This window comes from Melospiza georgiana, chromosome 8, assembly GCF_028018845.1.
Source record: "Melospiza georgiana isolate bMelGeo1 chromosome 8, bMelGeo1.pri, whole genome shotgun sequence".
Classification (NCBI taxonomy): Eukaryota; Metazoa; Chordata; class Aves; order Passeriformes; family Passerellidae; genus Melospiza; species Melospiza georgiana.
Genome location: NC_080437.1, coordinates 13,891,206 through 13,917,191, shown reverse-complemented (window position 1 = coordinate 13,917,191; position 25,986 = coordinate 13,891,206). Strand labels below are relative to the sequence as shown.

The window sequence follows — 25,986 nt, the reverse complement described above, 5'->3', positions numbered from 1 at the left end:
AATTACTTAATTATATTATTTATCTTAATTAATCTTTGAATTATGATGAGGGGAATTTCAGCTCATGAATGCTTTTTCTTGCAAAACACATGCTTCCTTTATTATAGAAAGTATTTAACATAAATATCCCAAGCATTAGAAAGCCTGCTAATTCTCTGGGCTCTTGTGTTCTCTAGGAATTTCAGTGGCCTTCTACTTTTCTTGGCTCACATACAATAAAATACAGCAAATGATGCATTAGGGACCACACCTCTTCCTGTTGTGTTCAGTTTTGCACTTATTCTCCTATTCAGCTGTAAGGAATTTGTTGCCTGTGGTACTTCAGCGAGAGAGCCTTATTACGAAATTCTGCACTGCTCCTTCTGCCCTCAGTAGTCCACCAGAATAGAAAAAAAACTAATCTGCAGGTTTTTTTGTTTTGTTTCCTTCACTTCATGGACCACAGATGAAGCCTTTGTGGCCTTTTGTGCCACTTGCATATACATATGCCTCTGCAGAGTACAGCTGACAGAAGAGAGTGGGGTTTGTTTTGGTTTGGTTTTTCATCTCTTCTTAGACAGTAGAAAACCATACTCTTTGTTAGGGCAGTGAATAATGGAGAGGCTAATTGTTGCTGCTAAATGCAATAAAGTAACACTTTGGGCTCTCAAGCATGTTTTATGACCAATATGGCAGTTAGTGAATAAAATCCCATGCTGCAGAACATTTTTGTATGTAAATAACCTATGGTTATTTATTCATATTTTATGACTTTATTTTTTCTTCTTTGGAAATTGTATTAACTATCCCTTGTGATACTAAATACAGTTGGTTAGGGAAAAAATAGATTATGTTGCTTGCTAAGTTGGAGGACCCATTGAGAATCCAGTCCTAAGTGTGTTTAAGGCTACATTTTATTTAGCATGACTGGCTGTGTTACAAAGCGTTATAATGCCCTGGCAAGCTCTGGCTGATAGGAAGCAGTTCTCACTGTCTTGAGAGTAACATCTTATTTTACACTTGTTTGCCCTCCTTTCACATTGTCAGCCTAGCCAGTTTAGACTAAAATCTCTCACAGATGCTCAGAAGAGCTGAACCCAAGTTCTCTGCTTGGTGGTTTTTGTAGTCTCTGTCTCCCCTGACTGCAAGACACAAAAACTGAAAGCAAGGGGAAAAACAGAAGTCCAACTTTGACTGCAACAGTCATGTTTTACACATGGTTTAATTTGTTTTTCTTTAAATCTCATTAACATTCTCCATTAAAATGTAGTGAGGCTGAAAGAAGACCTGCTTCCTGACAAAATCTGGCAGTAGGTAGTCAGATGATAGAAAGATGGAGTAGTGTTTCCTCTGTCGTTTATGAAATGGGAATCCATACCATGGACATCTCAGTTGACACAGCAAGTGAAGGTAGCTACAGTATATCTGGGGTTATGTAAGGTTATCTGATTGCTTTAGAAGGAGCAGATTAAAAATAAGGTCCTGATGCTTGTGGTCATTTAAAATCTTTGGGTTTGGTTTTTTTTTTGTTATGATGTTCCACATTTCATGCTGGCCATCCTCCAGTTTGCTAATTATATTCTGCTTGAATACAGTCCCCTGAGTTTCAGCTTGGATAAGGTTTTGTTTCCTTTTTCACTTTTCCTCCTGAAACTGTAATAGTGTAGTTTGAAAAGCATTTAATAACAACAGAAGTGATTACAGACCCTGCTCACCAATGGGATGGCTAGAAATTATGTGCTTCGAGGACAAGGTTTGGATGAGTCAAGTGACTTCAGCCCAGGACAAATTTGGGTTTGAGAGTTCTCAAAGTGGAGATGTGCTTGGTTCTTGAATTTGGGCTTCAGCTTGACTCTAACGGGGCAGAGTCTTTCTCTTCTTAAGAAGGTTACCTTGCATGCTCAGGGGTACCTAATGTTTATATCCCCATAAAAGCATCATTTTGGCACTATATAAACAGCAGGTTTACGATGCTCCATTTCCTCAGCTCACATATGTTAAGCTCCTTTTCAGTATGTTATACATGGCATACCTTCTCTTCCTATCCTTTCCTTCCCTTGTTTTTGTATTTAAGCTGTAATTTTGCCTCTTGAAGGCATACATCTTGGTGTTCAATGTTATCTTCCCATGTAGTTTTTAATGGCTTTATTCTCTTTGTCAAACTGATCAAACCCCCTGTATAATCCAGCATGGTGTACAGGTGAGAGCTGAGCACAATGCTATAAACTGTAGCTCTGATCCTCCTCAGAGAATACCCCTGCATACCTGAGGCGTGGGTGCAAAGTTGCTCAGCAGTCAGAGTTACTTGGGGCTTGTGTTTGTAAGACTGGAGGCTTGCTGAGTGTCTATGTTGCCTTACTGTGGCAACCCATAAAGCTCCTAGTGAGTTTTGAGCTTGGAGTCCAGAGAACAGTTTGCAGAAGACTGGTGTGAGTAGCAGTCTGGTTTAGAAAGAATGATTGTAAAAAGGATGTGTCAATGTAAAATCTCATAAAAGACAAAATGTGTATCCTTAGTGACCAAAAAATGTCTCATTGATGCTCCTTGTCTGGCCCGCCATGGGAAAGCTACTTTGGAGGAATCCAGTCCCTCAAATGAGTCAGAAATGACTCTGTGACTTAGGAAGCATAAGTTGAGAATGACCTAGGCATGAAATTTAAGACAATATGCAGATATTTTCAGGCCTCAAAAGGAAAAGTGAAAAGAAAAAAGTCCAAACCACCAGCAACTTTCCTCTTCATGTCTTGTAATCGTTTTCAATTTGTTTTTCTCAGTCAAGTTGTTTAGTTTTTTCTCTAGGACTCCAGTTGCATAACTGCAAATTTCCTTAATGTCTTTGCATAGTAATTTCATCTCTAATTTATGAATCCAAATAAACCCTGTTTTCCTTCCCGTACTATTAACAAAAAGACAAAAATGGGCATAATATCAGTTTCTCATGTGTGTGGAGTAATGTGTATAGCCTGACTGCAGCCTCACTGAAAGTTAATCTCACTTTCACATAGGTGTAATTTTACTCCATCCAGTAGTATTCCTGGCATCCTTTGCTGTTGCTATATCAGAAAAAGACTTGCTAAACTTCAACCCAACTATTGATCAGAGTAAGAATTTGCTCAAGCTAAACCCATGGGTTATGACAGAGGAGCAGATCAGAGACTTGTGCTGATGGATTAATAGTTCCATGGGTTCAGAAGACTTCTAAATGTGTGTACCTGGGGAGCATGAGCTGGTGTGGTGCCAGGGATGTGAGCGTAGCAAACAGCCACCACAAAAGCAATGCTGATGTCAGCCTGTTTTGAGATCAGCACTGATCCCAGGCAGTTTTGGTGTATATTGTACACCTGCAGTCCTTGTGGGGCTGGCTTGTGTGAGCTGTTAACCTCGGGAGCCCAGTTACCAGTGGCTGTAGCACTCAATAGCTCAGTGTGGACTTGGGATCTAAGCATGCACTCTCCACTTTTGGCCTCTGTGGTCTGTGCTAAACCCTATGCTCCAAAAAGAGCTGCATTGATAGCAGTTACCTGACAAAATTTGTATACACAAGTAACCTGGGTAAGTCTAGACACAATGTCTACATGCCACCTCAATCAATTCCATTTTCATTATGGTACAGGATGAATTATGACAGCAGCAAAACCTAATTTGAACTGCAGCTGAAGAGGGCTAGGGGGAGGTGATATTCTGGTTTACCATACAATCCTCTGGAGAAAAGAGTTCAGATCTGTCTTAGGTTATATAACAGAAATGAGGTTAGCAGATTTGGTCTAATCCCTTGTGGACAGGCCCACCACAGAGCACGGAATAATGTGGATAACTGTCTGTCTGCATGCTTGCTGATGGCTTTGCTACTGCAGCAGCAGAATGCTGTTTAGCCAGGATCCCAGATCGGGCACTGAGGCTTGTGCAGCCTCTGTTTCAAAAGCTGTTCCAAGGTCTCTTGGTCTCAGAATTGCCGAGAACATGAAGAGCAGCCTGGTCTCTTAGAACAAACAAAAAGGGCCCAATCCTTTGTCATTTTGTGAATACTGTTTTTGCTTTGCTCTGACATTGCAACTGAGTTGGATAATTAGCCTGATTGGCCTAATTGAGGACTTTGTTTAGAGGGGTGTTCTTGGGGCAACACTGAATACCCTAAGCGACCCTGCCACACATGTAACCTCCTAATTTTTTTTTTCAGTCCAACTGACCAGTCCACCCTTTATGCCACAGCAGGCAATTGGCAGTGAATTGGAGCAGCTATAAAAGTTCTTTGTAGTGGATTAGCCTGGTCCCTGGCTGAAAAAAAGCACATCAACATGCATTAGTGGCACTTTTCTCAATTCATGAATGCTATCAGCACAGGTCAGAGAAAACTACGGTTGTCCTAATCCTCACGGAATTAATTTAATTTACAAACAAACTGACAAAAATACAGTAGATAAACTGACTGCTGCAACCACTTTTGGCAAAACTTCATGGGCGACCATCACATCCTATGGAGGGAACAGGAAATGTCTCCTGCCACAGTAGAAGTGAAGAGCCCTGTGTGGGCAGGTGTAGCAGTTGGGATCTGGCTGTGACACCACTTAACGTGTGCTGTCACTGCAAGGGCGGCTGAGCTCCAATGACTGCAAGTGGCAAAGGCTGCTAGGGTTGCACCTCCTCTGTGAACAGGTAGCACTTCCAACCCCTTTGGTGCCTCTGAACAGTGTGGCAAAGCCCAGTTTAGCAGAGGCAGGTTCAGAGGGCACAAAGGCACCTGCTAAATCACTACAATGATTTCCTGCAAGACCTTTATTTTCCTGGCCGCATACTGTATTGATCAGGCCACTTGGTTACTGAAAGAAGGCAGGGTGATGCAGCTGGTCAATTGTGCATGATGTGCTCATGTGGAACATAGTCTGCAGGAAAACTACAAAAAGCTTGAACAAGTAAATGTGTGTTTACCAATTTGTTTTCAGCCTGGATGGTATCAGTGGCATGTGCTTAAATATAATGGACAGGCCCTGTAATCTTGTAACGGTGCTGCTGCACAAAGATTTAATTTTCTAATATTCTATTTCTGTATGATGGTTTCAAGCAATAAAGCACCAAAACCTACTACTTTGACTTTGCCCATGCCCAAGACAGAAGTTTTGACACCTTAAAAAGATATTAAATTTGATGCCTTAAAAAGGTATTAATTGCAAATGAATTCTTAAGGTATGATGCCCTGATGTGCATGATGATCAGGAGATTACCGTATTGCTACAGTGCCCTTTTTGGTTACCTAAAAGGCTGGGCTTTTTCTGTGCCTGTTTTGATGAGACATGTAATGCTGCGCAGGAATGAAATGGGCTGCACTGACTGCTTAAGCCTGGGGACAACAGGTTACAGTCACGGGGCCGGTGTGGCTCGGGGAGGAGGGCAGCGCACCGTGACAGGGGCAGCGAGGGTCACTGCGGGAGCAGAAGCCGAAGTGTCTGGCAGCGCTCAGGTTCTGGCCCCCGAGGTGCCGGACTTTGGCGAAAACCCGGGGCTCGTACGTGCGGGCAGGGCAGAGGGCCCTTAGGCCGCGCTCAGCCCCGCAGCGCCGCGGGGAGCTCGGCCCGGCCCGCCCCGGCGGCCGCCGGTTCTTCCGGGCAGCTGAAGGCAGCGATTAGGGCGGCGGAGGCCGCGCGGGGCACGGCGAGGGAGGGAGGGAGGGAGGGAAGGAGCCGTGAGACGGACAATCTGCTCCGCTCCCAGTCCGGGCGGGCAATGCCGGAGGGACCCGGCGGCGGCCGGGGGCTGCAGGGCGGGGGGCCCAGCACAGGCACCCCGTCCCTTCCATCCCCCGGGCCGGCGGCGGGGCCCCCGGCAGAGCCCCGTGCGCCTTTAAGGGGCGGCGGGCGGGCGGGCTGGCAGCGGCATTGTTCCCTGACGTCACCGCAGCCTGTGCGGCGGCGGCGGCGGCGGCTGCTCTCAAACTTGTCTTTGTTATTCGGCGCTCCCCGGCTGACACCGCGGCCGCTCGCAAAACGCGGAGCCGGAGCGCGCCGGAGCGGCGGGACGCGCCGCCCGCCACCGGCTGCCCGTCCCCGCCGGGGCTCTGCCCGCCCGGGGCTCCCCCCGCGGCGCTGCCGGGCCGGGCGGCCGCCGCTCTGGCTCCGCGCTGGGGGCGGGCGCAGCGTCCGCAGGGACCCCCGCGCCCCGAGGCGCTCGGGGGGCGGCCGGAGGCACAGGGAGAAGGGCAGGAAGAGGGGTCTTTTTTCTGGGCAAGCCACGAAGGCGTAAATGAGCCAGGCGGGGGCCGCGCCGGGGGCACTGCCCTGGGGGTTGGCGTAGCCCCGACCAGATTGGCGCGGCCAGCGGCGGGGACCGGGGCAGCCCCGCGGGGGGAGCGGCGCGGACAGCGGCAGGAGCGCTCCGTTCCGCCTGCACGCAGCTGAAAAAAAAATGAAAAAATTAGACAATCTTCCCCCTTCCCCGAGCGATCCGACATCCCTTTACAGTCCCGATCGTTCTCCTCCTCCAACAACAAGACGAATGTGACCAGCGAGAAGCTACACAGTGCTGTTTAAATTGCTTATCTTAATTGCATAATCTAACAAGCCCCGTTGGAGCAGGGATGAATATATTAGGCTTATTAACAACTCATCATAAAATATTGATTGTCCTGGAAGTGTTTTATCAAGGGGAAGAGAAGTCGAGGGAGATGTTTTTTAGCAGATTGGGGCTCGTCAGACAAGGACGGTTTCTTCTTATTTTCTCCCTGGAAATCGGGCTGGATTTCCTAAGGAGCGCAGGGGAAGAAAAACAGCACAAAACACGCCCTATTGTTAGCGCCGGGGGCCGCGCTCCGGGCGGCGGGGGGGCCCCGGCCCCTGACCGCCCCCCCCGCGGCGGGGCCGCCTCCCGGGCCCGCCCCGCCGGGCACCGCCGCCCGCCCGGCTTCCCCGGCTGAGCGGGGACCCCCGGGAGAACCCCGCTCCTACCTGGGTGGCGGGAGCTCCGGGCTCTGAAAATAACAGCGGCCCCGAGGGTGGGGGTGGTGGCGATAAATGGAAGGGGGTGGGGGGCTAAAGTGCAATAACGGAGCAGCAGGATGTCTCGGCGTTCCCGTGTAATCCCCCTGCCCGCCCGGTAGTTCCTTCCATGCCCGTAAAAATTCTCTCGTGAAGACGACAGAGACGGAGACACCTCATGTTTGAGAGTGTGTTGGGTCCAGGGTGGTTTTCCCCTATTTAATAATACAAAAACACCGAAGGGAGTATACATATTCTCCAGCTTTCAGTTTCCAGAGTGGAAGGGTTTCCGAGTGCTTGGTATTCAGGACGACTAAAACGAGAGTCCCCGCCTTAAAAGACACTGTAAGACAATATTTGTATTTTAACTCGTATCTAAGATTTTTAACTTGGTGTGATTTGGGGTGTGTGTGTGTGTGTGTGTGTGTGTTGCGGGGGGAGAGGGGAAGGGAGAGGGCGAAGGGAAGAACATCCCTGTAGGAGGCAGCTCCCTTTCAGATAGGAATCTGGGACAGATTTTGCCAGCAGCCACAAAGCATGGCCCTTTGGTAATAGAATAGCCAATGTAATTTGACACTTCAACTTGCTGTGCTCTCTGCTAGTTGATTCACTTACTCACCCACTAACATTGAGCTCCTTTTCACTGTCTGTGGGCAAGGGGAAAAAAAGGGGGGGGAAGGAAGAAAAAAGAAAGCAGGGGGAGAAGGAAGAAAGGAGGGGAATAAACAAAATTATATATTTAAAAATACCCGAGTAGAGCTGCAAATCAGTTGGGAAAGAGGATTTTGCCTGCCTTCTTCCTTATTATTTTGCTGCTGCAAGGCTGCTTTGCAATCCGTAGGTAAGTTTCGCGTCTATTTGCGCTCCCTGCTCGCACCTCCCCGTTCGCGGCCGGGCAGGGGTTGCGTCTCGGCGGAGCAGAAACAATGGAGCGGCCACGCTGGGGAAAAAGGTGTACAGGGAGGAAAAAAAAAAAGAAAACAACAACATATTTATTCTGCAAGGGGAGAAAATGTGTGGAGACTTCTTAAAGGGGCAGACTGTCCCCGCCGAGGGCGCGGGGCGAGCGAGCAGCGGCGGAGCCGGGCCCGGCGGCGGGGAAGCGGCTCTCCCGGGCAATGCCCTTCCCGGGCCGGCCGCGGGGTCGCGGGGGGACCCGGCCCGGGGCGAACTTGGAGCAGCCGCGGCGGGAGGCGGGCGGGCGCCGGAGCCGCCGCAAGCACAAAGGGGGCTGCGGGGACCGGGGCGGCGGCTGCCCCCGGCCGGGGCGAGCGCCGTCGGGGCGGGCAGGAGCCCCGCAGCGGGGCCGGGGCTGCGGCTCGGGGCGTGCGTGCCCGGCCGCCCGTGCGTGCGTGCCCGGCCGCCCGTGCGGGGCTCGGGAGAGGCGGGGGGGAGCTTGCGCCCGTTCTCAGGGCTCCGGGAAGCTTGCCTGGGTGTAAATTCCTTGCGTCTGGGTTTTGAGAGCCAGTTGGGACCTGGGCCTCTCTCGCCAGGCAGGAGGAAGGAGCAGCCCCCCTCCCTCCCCCCGTGCATCTGTCCAGGAAGCCGCCGGGCGGAGGGGAGGGGGCGCGGGGGCACCGGGCCGGGGGTGCCCTGCCCGGCCCGACCCGGCCGGAGCTCGCCCGCCTTTGTGCGAGGGGAGCGGGGGAAGCGCTTCCAGGGGCGGCCGGCGGAGCTGCTCGCGGGGAGAGGGAGAATGGCAGCCAGTTAAAAGACACTTCAGGAATGTAAACATAAAAATAGGAGCCATCCAGCCACGCTCTTGTCCCCCCCCAACCCCCCCGCGGGGCTCGGGATAGCATTCTGGGCTGGCGCGGTAGCGGGGAAGGAGCACGGCAGCCTGAGACAGGGGGAGGAAGTTGTTACTATAATCGGGGTTTTAGACTGTAAACTTTGTTTTGCACGTGCAAAGTTTAATTTCGGTGCCGCCTCGGAGGCTGCGATGAGAGACGCGGGGCGGCGCCTCGGGGGTGCCCCTTGGAGCGCAGCCCCCGCCGCCGTCCCTGCTGAAGGTGGAACCTGCCCGGCCGTGGCAGCGGGACCCCGCATCGCCGCTTTTGTCTGGGGTTGCCGGGGTCCCGCTCGCCAGCCCGGCAGCTGCACGACTCGGTGCAAATTGCGGCTGTATCGTCAGTTTATCGAGAGCCAAGCAAACTCAAGGCATAGCTCTGCTCTGTCGTCCGATTGTGCGCCGTGTGTATTTTTGTGCTTCAGTTAATAATCTGCAAACGGCTTAATGGCTCTGTAGTGCCAGAGGAATTGGTTTTCTCCATTTACTTCAGCAGGCCTGAGTGAAGCTGGTGTTCTGACTGCTTTTTTCAATGCATTGACACGAGAGAAGAGGATTTAACTTGGCAGCCTGAACAAATGCTCTATCAAAGGTTTCCTAAGAGACAGTAGGAGTGCTGGGGTGATGAATGACCTGGGGTAGTTTTAGGGTGCTACCTATGCAAGCTTTCTTTTAAATATGAAATGGCCATTTAGGGCTCTGAATAAAACTGCGCGCATCAGAAAGGCAACAGGCTTATAAAATTTAAAAGGGCAAAAGCCCATTAATGCTGTGGCAAAGCTTTGGCTCCCAGCTCTGGTTGAGTAGTTCCAACTGCCGTGAAGTGCCAAAGCTTTTAAGGAATCTTTAGCAACAGCTTCTCTCTGGCTGTGAAACGGACCTTGGCCTTGCACACTGGAAGTTTAATGCAGCCTCTCCTCCCCACACAAGGGAAAGAAGGTGAGGGCAGCAGGTGGGAGGGCAATGTAGGGGTGAAGCAAAATCTGGAGGGGAATTAAAAAAAAAAGGCTGTATGCTGGAATGTATGGCTAAAACGATTTACTGGTGGGAACGTGTTCAGGTTACGATATGGGGCTGTAACATGGTACAGTGGATAACTCAAAAATATTACTAGCACCAGCAGAAAAGTTTCACAAAGGAATGTAGCAAAGCTAAACACCTTTGGGAAACAAATCCCTCTGACGAACATGGTTGGTCGTGGATTCAGAGCTCCACTTCCTTCTCTTGACTGGGGAAAATGTACTATGGCATCAATCTTCTCTTGGCGGGGCCTGGTGCAGGTTTGTGAATGCCAGAAGACTTGCTCTGACCTTTCTCTGTTCCAAGCTGAGGATGTTGAAACACCAGCCATCAAACAAAAGAGACATTGAAAGCAAGATCTGCAGTGGAGCACGTGTGACTTCGAGGCTAGCTGAGTGCATTTGGTGGCCGGTTTCCTCAGAGTTTGGGTGGGGAAGAGGAGAAGGAAAAGGTCGCTTATTTTTACAGTGAGGCTATGGAAAAGCTGACTTGAAATCCCCTAAATGTCCCATACTGAAGTATTTTTTTTTATCTTTTTAAGTGTTGTTTCAAAGTGCCTTGATTTTTGCTCTTCTTACATATGTATCTATAATTGCTACATTACCAGAGGAAGATTATTTTTCCCCGTAGTTGCAAGGAGGACGAGGAATTTTGCATAATCCACTGTTTTAAAAAAAGAAAGAAGCTTTAAAAAGTCTTTAGGATTATATTTTAAAACAATGAAGAATTTCCTGGGATTGAATTGACAGATTGTGAGTTTTATCTACACAAGATAACACTACCTTGAAACGTGGCTGATTTCAAGATTATTCTGTAAATTGTAATTTAAATTTACTTTGGGCTTTCTGAATTTAAGAAGAACACCTTTGGGACCAGTTGATATAGGTATCTAACCTGCCAGTTACATTCATGTCAACGTGGACAGATGCTTTTATTGTTTTCATTATTTACAGTTCACAATACCTTAAATAAACGTTGATCATGATTAGAAACAATAATTGAGTCTGTGGCAAAGGATCAATGAAAACTTTGTTTCAGGAAAGAAGTCAGTTGCTGTGTATATGTACAGAGAATGTTTTGTACTCTCTGGGATGAAATAAATCTGCAATCTTAGTATGGCGTACAATTCTGTTTTTAGATTATTTTAAGAAACCCACAAAAGATAATGGATCAGTTTTTGCAACATCTGAATGATTTCTCCTGTACAAGGAGTGGAAAGGCAAGGCTCTCTGTAGCATAGTTCCATTCATAACTTTTCTTGGGAGTTGCTTGCCCTTTGCCCCAGATCTCTTCCACTTTTATGGGCTCCAAAGGTTTTCTGTTGGGGGGGAAAAAAAGGCAAAAGCAGAACCAAACCAGCGCCCCAAACCCTCATGGATGGCAGTTATATCACTGATACTATAGTTGGAGACAATGTTGGCAGGTTTTTAGCAACTTACTGTTTCTACTAGCAGCTTGGGGTTTCTCTTCTGAAAAGGAAGAAAAAGAGATCTGGGAAAGGAGAAAGAGTTGGAATTCCTTTTGCCTTCCCCAATGTTGTTGATAGGTTTCAGAACAACAGGGATCCAGCCTTTTTGCAGTCCCACAGAAGATAATGTGACTATGAGAAATGGAGGTAGTGGCTGGCCAGGAACTCGTGGTGCCTGCTGTGCTGCTCTAACAACGTGGGTGATCAAATGCTGCAGGAGGCGTGAGCTTGGCTTGTTATGGCTTTACCTGGGAAGCCTGTTTCTCATAAATAAGTAGGACTGCAGTTAATGCTTGTGGTAGCAAATTTGACCACTATGCAATTGGCTAATTTGTTCACTCCTAGTTAGGCCAATTTTTGTGAAATTCTATCCTGTATTACAGCAAAGCAGCGAGAATATTGCTGAAGAGTTTATGTTGGTTCGTGTTTGTTCCTGTCAAGTGTCTGTTGTAGGACAAGCAGCACAAGCCCTCTTGATACATTTAGGTGTGTTTTATGGGAAAACACAGTAAGCAAAACACCAATATAGAACCACCACGGATAGACCTCCTGCTCAGATATTGTATGTTTTCCTTACACTCAATTCACATCTTCACTCCAAGTGTATGTAAGCCTGCTGATGACAAGTTGAGGCTGTCAGTGGTATTAGAAATAATTTCAGCTTTAAAATGGTGTCTTCGGCTTAAAAGGTTGTTTTGCCGTATTGATTTCATCCTCCCTCCTTCTTAGTATAAAGCAGAAAATTCTTATGTAGCAATTTTCAGTTTTTCACTTCCATTGGGTTTCATGTGATCATTAATATTCAGCTTGGCTAAAGTTAGAATATTTTAAAGAGAATATAAGCTGCTAGGGAAATGTCCAGGTAATGAGTTGTAATGGATCTCCACAGCTAGACTGTTGGAGGCAGTAGTGTATTATGAGAGTAGGAGATGGCCTTACACTTGTTACATGTTATTTTTGGTTCTAATAATTTAAGATACACTGAAGTCTACATTGCCTGCAAAGATGAAGTTTCCTGGCTTCAGTACAGTGCTCTGCCCTTCCCTTATGGAGCAGGGCAGATTTTTATGAGTATTAGGTATCCAGTAAAAAAAACAAAGTTGTTCTTAGACAGACAAAATCACTTTCAACCTAATTTCTCCTGTGTCAATAGAAATTAAGTTACTCCACAGGGAATGACTCATTCTTTAAAAGAACTTGCCCTTCTGAAGGCTCACATAGGTGATCACTCATTCTGGAGCACCTGTAGTTTCATTCAGTTGTTTATACATTTTAGTTCTGTAGCAGAGGACAGGGAAGTAATTTTTACTCCTGTAGTGAATGGTGTAACATCCAAGAAATCTTGTGGTTTGTAGCGGGATAGAATATAAAAATGTAAAGATAGTGTAGAAAGTAATCTTACCCCTAAGGAGTTGCAGCTGGGCCAATTAGCAAAGATTAGGAGCAGGCCTGACTTTAACAGGCCACAGCTGTAACCAGTGAGAAGAATATGCTATAAAAGAGTGGGGTGGCTGGGTGAGAGGGGACCTGGAGTCAGTGCCTGCTTTGTGAAGAAGAAAGAGTCAGTGCTCTGAGGAGCTGACCACGAGAAACACCAAGACGGTATGGAACTTTTGTGATAGGGAGACAACAGTATGGAACCCTGCAGTAAGATGATGATAGTGGTTGATGCATTTTAAAATAAGTTTTAGTATTTAGTGAAGTATCTGAGCTTGTGAAGGGATTTCTGTTCTTTGCGTGGAGAATTCTATAGATCAAGCTGGTTTGTATTTTGTTTAGTGTACTAATATTGGGGTAGTGACATACAAACTATCACAGTAACATTCCATTAACATAAATGTGGGAAGCATAGCCCTGGTTAGTAATCCAGGGTTTGTTTTGACTCTGCAGACCAGCTTTGACTTGATTCCCAAAGTGAAGCTGGAAAGCTCCTGGCTCCATACCAGGCAGCAGGAGGGAGGGAAAGAAATTGCTCAAAACCCCATTTATATGCACAGTGCTACAAACCTGTGCAAATTTCATAAAAGTGTGAGTTTGTATTACCTCTACTGCTCATTGCTAGTCTATATGAGAGGTTTCTTATTAATTTTATGTTTGCTTGTTTGTCCTGGCTTATGTCAGTGGATGGTGAAGACCTGATTTATAACTCATGTCCTCATGCTAAGACACCCTCCTTCAGACCTGTGAAACCTACCCAGGCGATGGTCCAGCTGCTTGGTCCAAAGCCAATTGTGTTACCCTCTTCCTGTAGGGCTGTATGCCAGTTTTTGGTAGTCAGTATTGGCTGTGGGCACAGAGGGACTGTGGTTGCTGTAAGCCTTTTGTATTTCCAGGGAAAAGCAGCACTGCTGTGGGCCTGACTAGAAAGGGGAACAACTCTAACATGTAGATAATACATATGTGTTGTCAGCGATAGCACAAGAATGAAAGCCACAAAAGTGAAGCATCTAATAATGTCACGCAAAACTAGTATGGAGATGGTTGTCTTTATTTGGGTGTTCTTCAAATCTTATTTATTCTCGTGTTGTCAACTCTTTGCCTGGTAACTGGTCAGTTCTTCTGATGATTTAGTTCAGTAGTCAGCTTGGTCCAGATAACATTAACTAGAGAATACAAATGTGGGGAAACTGCCTCATTTGTATGACAGCTGTTTGTGTTGTGAAATACTATTTGTCATCTTTGCTGATTAGGTAAAAACATATTTGAGGAGTAAGAGAGAAAGCAATACCTTTACAACAAGTTTGTGTTGTCTTTTGGATTCATGTAGTAGTTTTTCATTCCTTTGAGACTTGAGGGCTCCGATGACTGACTGGCTGGCACAGTGAACAGTATCTGTCTTAGAGATTTCTAGATAGTCTCATAACTAATCAGAAAGCATTATTTATTGGGACTGCAGTGACATAGATATATGACAGAATAGTAGGGGCTTCAATTGGCCATTTAGTAGCAAAAACAGTTCCCTTGATGTGTATCTGTTTGTTTCTTGGCTGCATTCCTGATTCCCTCTGAGAACAGTGCAGTCTTTTGGTCTGCTCTGAAATACACACCTCTGTATCTCCATCAGTGAATTCTGCAGTGCAGGTTTCTCTTCTTGTATTTTTGAACACCCATTCTGGAAACAGATGAACTGATTTAATACTGGTTTATTGTGTAAATAAGGGCACTGTGGGGTGAGGGAAAAGTGCAGGACAGTGCTGAGGCTGGCACTGTGGGGCAGGTGGTGCTTCAAAAGGTTTGAGATGGGGCTTCCCTGGAAATTGTCTGGTCTCATACTGACAAAGAGGGAGTCTGCCTCACCAAAGGCAGAAATCATAGTAAGCTTGTAAGGTGTTTTTATGACTTTGATTTTGTGTGAAACTCAGACCCTTCCCCTGTGCTCTTCTCTGGGACATGACTGTTGTCCAGCAGCCTGCTAGATGGGCATTCTCCAGCTCAAAGGTTGCCATCTGCTCTTGGTTATTTTGGAGCTGTGAGAGTGTGATGTGTGAGGGGAAAAAATCCACCACAAGAGAGTTGAATGACAGGGAAGAGAGGCTTGAGCCCTGAGTTGCAAGACCTCCCCCACTCCAACTACAGCCACTTCCTTGAGGAAATGAGAGAAACTAATCAACTGCTGTCCTGCTGTGTCTGTGCCCAGTTGGAACAGCACTTCTGTTTGTGCAGCCTGAAGGTGGGATGCCTCCAGAGATAGCGTGAAAATAAGGAACATCTTACGTATGATTGCTTTCACATAAGCCTTAGTTTTACTCAGTGTTGCACATCTCTAAGATCTTGGCTGTTGTAAATGACAAAAAGAAGCCTTATAAACATGAAAATTTTCTTAGAGAATGCATTTTCTTAAAATACATTGCAAGATTCAAGTTCCTGCAGCTAAACTATTTTGACAATAAGCACTGTTACACTTTAGTTTTAAAACTATTTTATCTTTTTAGTTGAATGGAAGAGCCTTGATTATCTCCCCTGTCCTGCCAAGCTGTGCCAACCCTACCTCCTGCTAAAAAAAAGGGGGTAAGAAAATGCTTTAGAAAGCACTTTTAGAGACTGAGTTGACATTGAATTCTTGGAAAAGCAGTTTGTTTATGCATCTACCCATAGATGAGAGAGAGAAGTGGTTATTATCCTGCAGGTTTGCAGGGGAAAAGAAGAATGATATGGTTGTCAGGCAGTCTACCCCGTCTCTTAGTGTCCTTCTTGTAAATTCTGTTTGTTTAATGCTTATAACTCTTTTCCAAGCAGTGAGATCACAGAAGTTAACTTCTTTACAGCTGTTATACAGCTTATGCTTAGGTCTCCCTTAAAGCAACCCAAGTCTTTCCCCAAGCCTTTTCAAGTAAAGCTTCTCTTCTCCACCTAGCACAGGTTGATTCACTTTACATTTAATTAAACTTCTTTTTTTTTAAACTGGAGTTATTGTTCTAAGGGATGTCAGGCCAGTGAACTGTCATCTTGTACATGCTTTTGTGATCGTACTTTCTGTACACTCAGTTCACTGTCCTTTAGGTGCTTTACAAAACCACAAAACCTTACCTTTCTGTTTCACAGAAAACAAGGATGCTGAGTTGCAGTGGGCATTTATGTGCAGATGTGGATGGTAGTTCTGTTACTGAAAAGGTGACTTCAATGTGTGCTGTGCTGTCAAAGCTGTTTCTCTACAAACTAGTGTTCAAATTGATCCCTTTCACGAATCACTTTTTGATTCTGAGGTATCCACTCTGATATGTCTCACCTGGTGAGACTTAGAGCAGCTGTCAGTCCTGCTTTTAGATGCTTGTTACAGGAACTGTACTTGAGTCTTTGCTTGTTCTCTCAAGTGTGAAATTTCTCCAGAAATGTACATCACTGTTTTAAAAAGCAGTCCAGCTGGAATTAGATACCATTAGAGATGGGCGCCTAGTAGCTTTCCAAATGAATGCGTAGCTTTGGCTTTTGGCACTGTAATACTCTGACATCTCTCACATTAAAATCATAACAGTATTATGTAAGGAGAAGTTATTTTGGGTCACTAGCAGAGCCCTCTCAGGCTTCGTTAAATCAGCCTTGCAAGTTAAAACACTTGGGCTCCCATCTTCTTCCTGCAGCTTTTTGGCAATATGAGCGTGTGGGAGCTGTGTCCTTTCTCAGTCATTGGCCCTCTGCTTTGCTCAGGTGCGTGGCTGGCTCTGAACCTGCCTCTGCCACAGCAATTGGTGTGGCTGTGGGAAGCCCTTGCAGAGGAAGGGCACGCTCAGTACTGCTCAGCTCTGGCTTTCATCCCCCCAGTCCCAGATGCTCGGAGGTGCCACTGGAAGGAAGGAGAAACTGGGGGGGCTCTGTGGTCCTGCTGCTCCAAGCTCTGTGGCAGCAGGCAGACAGGAGTTGTGCGGGAAGCTGGATCTCCAGGAGGGCTTCAAACTGCACTAAACAAAGTCCCACCTCTGCAGCGGGCACTTGCTTGTTTATGTGTAACTCAGGAGTCAGTTTCATTTGGCCTTGCGTTATTTGTTAGCAGAAGACAAGTAAAACACCAGCTGTTGGTGACCAGCAAGAGACGGGGTACAGAAAGAATCCCGGGGAACCTTTGCAATGTTTGTCAATAACAAATACTTAGACCTGGTGTTTAGCAAAGGTACAGTTTAGATATGAAAGATGCCATACTTGGACTTGTGTGAGCATTATAAATGCTTGCTTTGGAGACCAGTCCTTGCATTCTGAGTGATCCTTGTGTATGCCCAAGGGATGGCCATTTGGAGATGGCTTATACTTCAGAAGCGATCAGCAACAAGACAGGAGATAAATATTTTAAAACATCCACATGCAATTGCTGTGTCCTCAAAGTCTGTGCGGCAGGGAGAGCAGAGCTGCTGGATTCCAGTTCCAGTGGCTGGAGCTGTGCAGGTCGGGAGAGTGGAAAGGCCCCCTGGGGCACAGAGCAGATGGTGCTTGGTGCTGCTCAGGCCTGGGTGAGGCCAGTGGCTCTTTGTGGCAAAGGGCAGTGCTGTGCATGGTTAGCACTTCAGAGCTTTTTTGAGTAAAAAGGGCTCTGAAAATATTTGCAATCATTTTTATTCTACCTGTGTTCGTGGCAGATTGCTCTTTTGTAAAGGAACCAGTTGAGAAGCATCTGAGAGGTGTAGGATCTGCAGGGGAGAGAAGGACAAGGCAGAGGTGGCAGCAGTGGCTGCTGCTGGAGGGTTCAGAGTGGAGCTCTGAGGAACCGGCTGGGGGGAAACAAATGAGTGCCTTAAATTCAGGGTCGTGCTGCTTTCTCTTATCCTTAAGTAAGGTTGTTTTATCCCCAAATAAATACAAAAAAATGCTGAAAATTTAGGATTCATCTGTTGATGTTTCTTTTGTTAAGTAATTGGTACTTGGAACATCTATTTTTAAGACTTTGGTATGTTTCCTCTTAAGCTACTCTAGAGCACAGCTTCTCCCTCAGAGTGGTGGTTGGCATGCTGCATTAAAGGCAGCGTTTTGTAACCTTTGGATACCTGCCTTTAGCTCTCTGATAGGCTGTGATGGGTCCTTGTAAGCCCCATGCCTGGGGTGGTTCACCCAGGACAGCTCCGGCTGGGTGTCTGTGTGCCCAGAGCTGGGAGCACCGGGCACATGCAGGTAAACACATTAACGAGCTGAGAGGAGGATAAAGTCGGTGACAGGCAGGCTGCTATTGTGTGGTGCCCGGGCTGTGCCATGGTGACTAAGACGCTGTGATGGTTTCCTTATTGGCCACCATCTGTCTGCTCCTGGCTGGAGCCGCCTGGCTGGCGCTCTGCCTTGGGGAGAGGGAGAGGGCCCGGGACCGGCGCTGCCTCGGCGCAGCACCCGGGCTGGGCTGGGCAGGGAGGGGAGCATGGACACCCAGCAGGTTCCTGGTCATAGCTGGGTGATACGCTTGTGTAATCACTTTGGGGAAAAACCCCCAGACTTCTGAGGCAGCGTTTTCAGTGTATTCTTAAAGGTTTTCCATCCTAAATGCTTGTATAAATCATTCAATGCATAAACTTTTTTGCAACACTTTTTGTGAAAGAAAATCTGGTACCAGTGCCTAGTTTTGGAATAATAGTGTTTTGAAAATTTAAAGGAAACTTCATGTGTTTCTAGCAATTATATGGTGACACGCAATTTGAAATTCAGATTTAAAAATTTCAATTTGGTCATCCAAGAAGAAACAGCATGTCTTATTCCTTTTTCTGAAATTGCAGCTATGGCCCTCAGTATCTTTTTCTCAATAAAGGAAAATGTAAATCAAAAATACTTGTAATGTTGCCAACATCTTGTCCTAGCAATATCCCAGCATGTTAAATAATAAAATAAAGAAATAGTACGTATCTCCTGATGTATGAAAAATAAAAAATATTTTAAGATATGTGTTTTGCTCTAGTTATGTTCATCTTCAGTGTTCATGAATTTATACCTTATTTTGCTGAAGAAACTGGCAGCCAGCATTATCTGAGAAACTGTTAATACAAGAAAAAATATTTGTGAGTCAAGCTCCCATTTTACCAGTTGCACCCAATTTAGGAATATTTTGTAGTAAATGAAAGGTGAATACATATACACCAACCTCTTTGCTTTCCTTCATTGTTTAATAAGGCTAAACCCCCAAAGGAACACTGAAGAGGCAGGGGTTCTTTGGCAGTTGATCTATTTGTGTTTTTAACATAGGATATTTTTAGCCTGAGATGCAAAAATATGTACTTTTGTATTGAAAGAGACTGTTGTTTCCTTTTATTTTAAACCCTGGATGAGAAACAAGATGTCAGACCTATTATAATGCAGCCCAGTAATTAACATATGTTGGTCTGCCTCTGCCAAGGATTTCTTATGAGTAATGCAAGTTGCACAAGTAGAGGAGTCAGGTGGTTTGTCAGTGAAGAATCATACACATGCTTGAGTGATCAGATCCTAGAGACACCATCTGAAGATAGAATGTGTATCTGTGTTTGAATCTAAGAAAATTATAGCTTAAATGGCCTCTCAGCTGCCTTAAGTTTAAAAATACAGGTGAAGTCAGTTTTTTCATGGTGGAATTTTTTTCCTAATGAGGCATATATAACCAACTCTGATCTATTTTCCTAATAAATGTTATGGGAAACAAATGGTATATTGTGGACTTAAATAACTAAAAGATTCATGAGCTCTGAAATGTGCTACAATTAGTGTTCTTTATACACATAGATTTTATTCCTTAACCTGAAAGGAGACTGTTGCACACCCACTCATGGTCTAATGTGGGCTCACAATTAATGAGTGCATCTTCTGCACAACTCTGTCAATGTGACCCCATCATCTTGGCTGAAGAGACTGGAGCATGGGGATGTAATAGAATCACTCAGTATCTCCATTGCAAGTATTAACAACTTACAAACACCAGAGCTTCTTTGGTAGTTTATCACCATGATGTAAAACCATCACTTTTTTCTACTTCAGAGTTGTGTTTAATTTGTAGTTTATATTTTGACACTATCTGTTCAGCTATAAGTCAAGCTTGACTGTGACACTGATGGCCTTCAGGCTACCTTTGGTTGTAAATTCACAATTGTTTTTGCCTTGAGTGCCATTTTCAAGCTATGCAGTGTGGTTAGTCTTGAATAAAACAACTTTCAATACAGGAAGTGGATTTTGGTGCTTAGACTAATGATCAGACTAATTTCAGATTGCCAGCCTTAAAATATTCAGCCATTAGTATCCAGGCATATAAAATAATTTTTAGTAATAATAAGCTTGAATTCTTTTGCAAAGTCTGCCTTTGGTTTAGGGTCCATATTTTCAGGTTTCATCTTGGCTCACAAGCACTAGAAACTCAATTAAATGGACAGAGATGCTGTTATAATTGGTTCACTTAAGGAGTTGGAGCTTTAGAGTACACATGGCAGTACTATTAGGCTTAGCTCCAGGACTTTGTTTCTCACGTTCTGCTGCATTTCCATGCCATGTTAGGTCGTGGTAGGTCCAATTCACCCATGGAGGGTGTTTGCCACCCTTTCTCAAAACAGGGTAGTGCTATTGGTACTCACACTTAGTAACACTGCTTGCATGTTTTTCAAATCATGGAGCAACTTGTGGCTTCAAAAAAGGTTAAGTAAGGACTGCAGTGGGTCAGAACTCCTGATTTGCAAATTTTCATGTCTAGAAAATGCTGAGATCTCTAAAAGTGAAATTTTTGGATGTAAAATTTTTTCCCCTTCCACTGTCATTATTCTAAACTGGGCAGATTCAGCAGCTTTTGAGAAGATGCTGGAAAACCTGACTAGTTTAAGGGGGAGATAGCTAGCTGAGGAAAATAAGTGGTGAGAAAGATGTAGCTGCATTTACTGTCATAGCAACATTTTGGCCATGGAAAGTGAAATTGCTGAACTTGTGTTAATATTTATTGTGTATTCAAATACCCGTCGGAAGGCTTTGTGATCTATGGGTACTATTTTTATCTTCATTTACAAATCAGCAGGTGTTCACAGGCCTGTTGGACATCCATCCTTTTGAGGCATTTATGAGTAAACGTTTCTGGCTATCATAATTTTGGTTGGTCAAGTTCACATTAATTGCTGCACTCTGTGCAGTTGTTCTAACATTTAAATACTGCCTGTGAGTAGGTTTGATTAAAATTACGTCTCTAGGTGCACACTAAATACCTTTGATACCTCACCTACAAACAACTGTAGAATTGTTGGTGAGAATGACAGCTGCAGGCAATAAACGAGGACAGTAATAGAAGTCTCAGTGCTGGAGAGAGCATCATAAATCATGAGGTGAGAGCAGCGTGTGTGCTGACAAATCGGTGAGCAGCTGCAAACAGCATTTTCCAGGTAAGAATTATTGCACTTGCTCCTGATAACTGCTCAGAAACCACCTCTTCCTTGTATGTGGGCAACTTTGCCCCTGCACAGGTACTCACAGCAGTGTAAGTTGAGCTCTAGTATTTTGCCTGGGAATGGTGTTTTGTGTGGTGTAAGGTACAAATTGTACATTGGACCTTGGTTTTCATCCAAGGTGTATTCAAGTGTGAGCTTTACCTTTCAGGGAGGAAAATCCCCATGCTTATTGCAGCAGATGAGTTATTTGATTTAGCTTCCTCAGAGACTTTGGAGAAGTGTTTTTGACAGGTGGAGAGAAGGAGATGTATTTGGCTGGTTTTAACAAGCTTGCTTTGTTAGTCCTTGCTGGGTGGAGTTTGAAGGAGGTACATATGCCTCTTCAAAAAATAAATGGAAAAAAATTACTGGAATGGTTCTGGTTAAGTAAGGGAGATGGTAATCCAGTCACATAGAAAGCAGTCTTGCTCTTCTACTATAAGGGAGATGAAAACTATTTTAATGAAATAATGATGGGAAACAGATGGCAAAGAGCTAGCAACTGAAATATTTTTGAACACTAGAAAATAAGTGTCAAACACATGTCTTATAATGTAATTATTGCTAAAAGCATAACATGTTAGAATATGTTTTAAAATGTTCAAATCTTTTTTATGCATAATTCAAACTTAATTTTTTGGGTTCTGGTTAATAGACTTTAATCTTGATAAATTAATGGCTTAGAAGGTTTGATGACCAGAAGTTACTGCCACTTTGCTTGGACAAGTGAATGTGACACCAGTGCCCTACTCCAGAAAGGAGCTGCAGCTGGCAGACATTCATTCACAGCTTTAATATGCAGTCCTGCAGGAGCACCCTTTGGAGTTCCTGTGCCATCAGTTTGTTGTCCACGATGGGAGAAGTTGCTAACACACACAGAGGCGTGTTGGGACTGCAGTGTGGGCAGGGCAGCCCCGCTGGGGGTGCTGGGTGTCTGGCTCTGGTGTTGGGGAGCACAGCTCTGGAATGCAGCACACATCCTGGTGAACACCAGGAGCCCCAACAAGCACTGCCCCAGTGCTGCTGCAGGTGTGACCTGTCCTGTCCCCTCTGTGACAGGGGAACTTGAGTATCTGCAAGGATTTCTCAACAGTTGTGCTGTGCTTATGGTTAGAATGTAGTTGTCTTTCTGTTGTACTTGAAACTGTTTACATAAATCATACAAATAAAGTGTTTATTAGAAATGGTCCTTTGAATAGAGTCATATAAATATGAGATAGTTGTGTCCCAGTTTACAACCCACCCCTCTCCCCCACTGGGCAGGAGGATTTGATCACTGGATTGAGAGAAGACTTTTGTGGTTTTGGAATGTTTTCGTTGTGGCTGGTTTTGTTGTTTCTTTGTTTGTTTTCTTGTCAAGTTTCATTTTCAGCTGACTTAGCAACGATTGATACCACTGTCCGTGACTGCCTGCTTTCTGCATCAATGAAAGGAACATTAGGAACACCTCAGATAAGCAGATGGGGGGCCAAGACCTCCCTTTCAGCTCAACAGGCTTCAGGCTGTGGCATTTTTCTTTCTCAGTGTCCAGGCACTTTGCAGTTTGCCCAAAAAATGAAAATTATTTTCATACCCTTCAGAACAGTGCAACAGCATGGTTTTCTAGAAACTCTTTTTTTTCTCTTATAAAATATTCTTCTGACATTGACAAGTATACAAGAGAAGCTATTTTTCTGCGTTTTTATATTAATGTAACATAGCCAATGTGCACCTTCATGTGTGTTTTTTTTTCCTCTAAGTCCCATTGAACTGAATACCTCTTACCAGCCTCACCTGATTTAATACTGAGCTAGCTCAAGGGTACCATTCATTGGCTGGTGGCATGGTGACTTTTGGAAGATAAGCTGGAGAATGTGCAAGCTTTGGTGCTAGCAACACAGGGCTCTGACTGTGGTGTCCCTGGCATGGCTGCAATCCTCCCCTTTCCTCCATCCTCTGTGCTAGCAGGAAGGACAGAGGGAAAGGTGTGCTGGGTCCCATCTGTGCCTCTCAAAGGAATAGATAAATTATGTCCTGGAGGTGGTGCTGACTGTGTGCCACTGACAGAGGCTGATGGAATCAGGAAAGGTAGGGTGGAATGGAAGCAAGGGCCCATCACTGCACCATGCTGGATGGCTTGTGGATGGGTCAGAATCTTTTATGACTTTCTGCATTCACTTCTCCTGGACAGGAGTAAATGATACCATTGATACTGAGGGGAACTGTACCATGATGCCCAGTGTGAACATGCTGCTCTGTGAGAAAGGTGGACAGTCCCTCTTTCCATCCTGTGGTTTTGTGCTGTCAGGACTACTTAAGCCTCTTGGTTCCCTGCTGCATGTTATTCCCATCCTTATGCTGTGTTAGCATAAATATTTGTGCAGGTGACAATGAACCAGACTGCTGAACTGATGAGGATGGAAACAAAAAACCTTTTGTGTTTCTTACATGTTTTTTCCCTAGTCTGTTTCCTTCTGTGCCTGCACCAATCACCCATGAGCAGCACATGGGCAGCAGCAGAGGATTCAGAAGCAGAGCTGTGTGGCAGACGTGGAGGCAGGAAAGATTGCTTTAACAAGCTCTCCTGCCTAGGAAAATAAGACAGATCCACAGCCTCACAATTAGCAGAAAATAATAAACCCAGCTTGTAAATAGATTGGATCAAGTGATTAAAACCACAATATTTTGATTTGCATAAACTTGTTTTCCTATTAGTACAAGAGCATCTGTTGCTGGGGGCAGGTAGATTCTCACTAAATGGAAACCTGAATTGCACGTAACCTTCCCTGCATTGGGCACCGCTTGTCCTCTGTTAGAACAGCCTCTGGAACTGCTCAGGAGTCCTGAAAGCAAGACCCAAACAAAGAGAGCTTGGTTCTGCAGGGCCATGCCCATGCAAGATTATCCTTCGTCCACTGGATGATCGTGGGAGGCTGGAGGCCTCTGCCATCTCCAGCCACCTGTCCTGGAGAAGTGAAGAGATGCTGGAAGAGCTGCATCTCCGGCTGGGCCATGGTTGAGGGCACTGGGGAAGCGTGACAGGGCCAGGGCTGCCCATCACACAGAGCAGTCTCCCTCAAGCCTTGTTCCTCCCCATGCTGCCTGGCGCTGTCCTGGGGATGGGATGGGTAGTTTGGGATTGCTGGAGACCCTGAGCCTTTTAAAACGCCCTTGTATGTTCTGTGACACAGGGTGTGACCTGGCGCTGAAACCAGCTGTGCTACATCATGCTGGTTAGTTCTTCCAATTTGGATTAAGTACCCCCAGCTCTGAGGCTTCTGTTTTGCAGAAGGTGACTCTGCTTTCCACAGACTAAAAGCCCCTGTGCAGATCTTAGGAGACACTTTTTGTTTTCCTTTGAGCAACCTGTGTTTCAGCTGAAATGGATTATTTCCTTTTCTGTCATACCAGGTCGTGGGAACTTAGCACTGTACAGTCAGGGAGGAGGTATCATGAGCTCGAAGCCCATCCTCCCCTGTGGTTGGTGTGGCCACAGGATCCTTCTGTCACACTTACCCCTGGCAGAAAAGGCAGCTGTGTACTGTCACAAATTGTGCAGTAAGATCGAAAGCTAAAACCTGGAAGGGAGAGCCAAGTTGCAGCTTGCAGCCCCCAAGTGTTCCTGCTGGCATCTGCTGTTCCCACCCTCGGTGGAGGGAGCCGGTGGCTGTGGGTGACTCCCGTGGGTGCCCGGGCGGGGCGGGCGGTCCGGCGCAGGCGGCTCTTTCCGGGAGCCGTGGCCTCCCCGCGGCCAGCTGGCAGCAGCCCCTGGCTCTGTGCCTCCCCGGCTCCGTTTCTGCAGCTTTGGAGCCTCGTTCGGGGGCTGAAGTGCCGCAGCAGAAGCTGTGCTAAAAGGGTGCCTTGTGCATGGTGTGCAGTCCTGCTGCGGTGGGAGCCCTGATTGGTGGCTGGAGCTCCTGGGCACCATGATAACAAAAATAACCCTTATTATTAAACAGAGCGTGTTGCCTAAATGCTAGTTGTGATTTTAAATTATTTTTGTTATGTTTCCTAAAGCCCATGGCACACTGTGTTTCGTTGATCTGTATTTTCAGAGGTGTTCTGTTACTGCGGGGGCTGGAGCTCAGGGATCGGACCACGAGTGGCCCTGTCCCCTTGGGAGTGAGCAATAAGTCACTCCGGCTGCCTTGGGGTGTAGATGTCTTACATCTGTGGGGTGCCCATGCTCCCATGGAATTAAATGTTCTCGCTGTTTACTGTGCATGGGTTTGTTACTAAAGGATGCTATCGCTCTTCATGCCTTACACAAATGAAGTGACAGAGCCTCTGTTGAACAGAAATGCATAAACCAGTCATCTTCAGGTATTGGAGAAAATTTCCCTGAATAAAGAAGCGAGCCAGAACCTTAAACTGGCCACTATTTGTGTGCATTTCACTGTGGGCTCTCTAAGACATCTCAGTGAAGTAGACCTGTGACCTTGGTCTAGACTTTGTCCTGATGTTGTGAACAGATTTTGAGTAGATTGCTGTTGGGGTGCCATATAGCATAAAGATTTTGATAAAGAAATTCATGTTCAAATTGGAAGAGAGCTGATAGCATCATACACAGATGTTTTGTGCATCAGCCTTTATTGTAAATTAACTTTTAATAGCTCCGGATAATTAATTTTTTCTTAATTTAGGAAAAAAATAACATGACTTATGGTTGAAAACAGAAATTTGCAATCCCTTCATGTCTCATGGTAATTTTTCTTTCCAAATTTTGTTTTTATTAAAAATAGAATTTTTCTTGGAAAAATGCTGTTTTTTCTTAAGGCAACTGATAAAGTAAAATGCCTGAAAGAGATCCCTATTCCAGTGCATGCTCTTTCTGAAAATTTGATACCTTCAAATAGCATGAAGTAAGACTTCCAGACATCTCCAAATTCATTGAAGTTTTTCAAGTTTATAGACTATTTCTAGAAATGAAGGGCACAGATTTTTTTGCAGGTG

At 45.6% G+C, this 25,986-nt stretch overlaps 1 protein-coding gene across 5 annotated transcripts in view; it reads left to right on the top strand.

The window, feature by feature from the left end:
• Nucleotides 1–7,678: 7,678 nt before the first annotated feature.
• The window catches only part of ZMIZ1 (zinc finger MIZ-type containing 1), a 337,004-nt gene continuing 318,696 nt past the window's right edge, over nucleotides 7,679–25,986 (top strand). For all 5 annotated transcript variants that reach the window (XM_058028807.1, XM_058028800.1, XM_058028801.1 and 2 more), the window contains exon 1: nucleotides 7,679–7,785. The gene's annotated coding sequence lies outside the window, so the exon portion shown is untranslated. The remainder of the gene's footprint in view (nucleotides 7,786–25,986) is intronic.